This window comes from Echinops telfairi, unplaced genomic scaffold (genome assembly GCF_000313985.2).
Source record: "Echinops telfairi isolate 266 unplaced genomic scaffold, ASM31398v2 ScPeMD7_7458;HRSCAF=8496, whole genome shotgun sequence".
Taxonomy (NCBI): domain Eukaryota; kingdom Metazoa; phylum Chordata; class Mammalia; order Afrosoricida; family Tenrecidae; genus Echinops; species Echinops telfairi.
The window spans coordinates 49,075,132-49,077,614 of NW_022111358.1; positions in this window are offsets into that span (position 1 = coordinate 49,075,132).

Genomic DNA, 2,483 nt, shown 5'->3' on the forward strand with positions numbered 1-2,483 from the left:
CCGCGGCTCCCAGCGTGATGATTGGGCGAAAGCCCGGCGGCCCCCCGGGCCACGCCCCTCTGCCTTTCTCCCCCGCGTTGCTACGTGACCCGCGTTCCAATCGCCAGGGGGCGGAGTCGGGGCGGCTCCAAAGATCCAGTGCGAGGGGGTGGGGGCCACCGCCGGAAGTGACGCCACCAGAGGGCGGGCTCCGCCGCTTTCAGTCTGAGGGCTGGCCTTGAGGGGTGGGGGCGCCTCTCCGCCCCCTGTCTTTCCCGGAGCCCTCTCTCTCTCGCCTCTAGGGTTCCTTTCGGGGTGCAGAGGCCCCCATGACGCTCCCTCGGGGACCCTCGCGACAGGGTCAGCCGGGCCCCGCCCCTCAGCAGCACCCGGTTTACCCTACCCCTAAGCCGGCCCCCCCTCCCATCCCGCCGCCGCCACCACCACGGCCGCACAATGCACAATGCACAGGTGCGGGGCGCCCGGCCGCGCCCCAACCGGCATCCCCGGCCCCCCTCCCGGACCTCGAGCCGACCCTCGGTCCCCATGGCAACGCCCGCCCCCGCCAGCCTCGGCCCCCTAACAAATCAATGTGCCTGTGCACATCGGGCTTCTGTGCACAGCCCTGCGAGCTCGAGCCGGCGCGGCGAGCGGTGGAGGCCAGGTTGCTGGGGCCCGAGCCCGAGGGCCGACGGCGTGCCCCCTCCCTAGCCCTGAGGTTCCACCTGCCGCGGCTACCCACCCCAGCCCGGAGTCGTTGAGGGCTGACCCGGGACACCCCTGGTGCACGGCTGAGAGCTCGGCCGATCCTGCCCCACCACTTCTGGCCACGGCCTTTCCCGACGTGCGTGGCTGACCCCGGCGCGACGCGGGCGTCTGGAAGGAAGTCAGGGTGGCCTGGGCGTGCTCGCTCTGCACACTCCTGCCCTTTGCGACGGGCACTGCACGGTCCCAGCCGGCGCTCCCTTACCCCTTTCCCTAGATAGCCAAGCTGCGAGGCAGTGCGCCCGCTCCCCGGAACGCGTGCGGCTTAAACCCTGGAGGGCCCAGACGACCGGGTGGGTTAGGGAGCCGAGCGACGGAGCTAGCCAGCCGAGGCTTCTGCCTTGCGCAGCGGGAAGCTCCGGGCGGAGGGCTGGCCGCCCGCACCCTCCCCGAAGCCAGAGCGCGCTAGCGGGGCGCGGGCAGTTTTCCCTTCACCCCCCAACCCCCCCCACCCCGCCTTTGCCAACGGGGCCAGAGCCCTTGGCCTTGCTCCCAAGCGTTGCCAGGTGGGCCCTGAGTGGACGCCTTCCTCCCCGCGGCCGTTCCATCTGAATGAACAGGGAGTCGGCGACACCCAGACCGCCCCGACGACCTACCGGGCCGCCCGGGAGAGGCCGCCGACGGCCGCGGCCTTAATCATAAGTCATTCTCGTAACAAATAGTTTCGCCGGGCTGTGCCAGCAATGCAGCTGTTTCTGTTTAAGCTTAAATACTTTCCAACAGCTTGGGCAGTAAAAATAAAGTCAGCCTCAGCCGCCTATAAGTGTCTGGTTTCCCCGCCCCAAGAAAGCCCACCCTCCGCCCGGGGCCGGGTCACTGCACGCCCGCACGACGGCCCCCTCCTGGAATCCGCCACCCGCCCGCGGCTCTCTCGGGTTCCCACTGCTGCCCCAGCAATTCCAGGCAGGCTTGAGTTCGAGGACCACCTTAGAGGTGCGGGAAGGGCGAGGGGAAGCCGCTTGGCTTGCCCCTTGCCCTCTGATGGCTGGCACCCACAGTGACCGACCTCCGCTCTCCCCCACCCCTGCAAGCTCGCCTGTGGCCCTCTGAGCCGGCATCTCCCCTCCCACCCCCTGTATCCACTGGGCGCAGTCATGGCCGCGGCGGTGGCGCAGGCTGATGGCTTCGGTTTCCTGCTGAAGAAGTTAGCCCTGGTATTCCTTGACAACTGGGTCTTTCTTTCTCTTCCTCCCTGTCTCTGTCTGTCTGTCTGTCCCCCTTCTTCCCTTCGCTCCCTCCTCCCTCAGGTCTTCGTTCCAGCGTGCCTTCCCTCCCCTTCTTTCTGCCTCCCGTTTCTTTCTTCCTTTGCTGAAATGGGGGCTTGCAGCGGGGACCGGGAAAGCCCCCGGCCCCCTCTTCTGGAAGGGGACTTAATAGAAGTCTCGCTCCCAAGCCGGGTTTCCTCCCCGGCTGGCCCGTCTGCCTGGTGGCTGAGACTGCCCTGGTCCCAGGCGCTTGGTCCGGAACAAAATGAGGCTCCAGAGGGATCGCAGTTAGCAGACTCTGGGGCATTCCTGCCGAGGCGCAACTGCAGGTCGAAGGCACTGGGCATATAAAATAACCCCCGGAACCATCCAAATGCAGGGACGGCGACCGCTCGGTCGTCCCGGGAAAGAAACAACCTTCCCCCACCCCGCCCCAGCGAGGGAGAGCAAGGCTGCAGAGGGTGTACAACTCCCCCCCACCCACCCCGCCGCCCCCATCACTTCCGTTTCAGCGGCAGTTTGGCGACTTACACG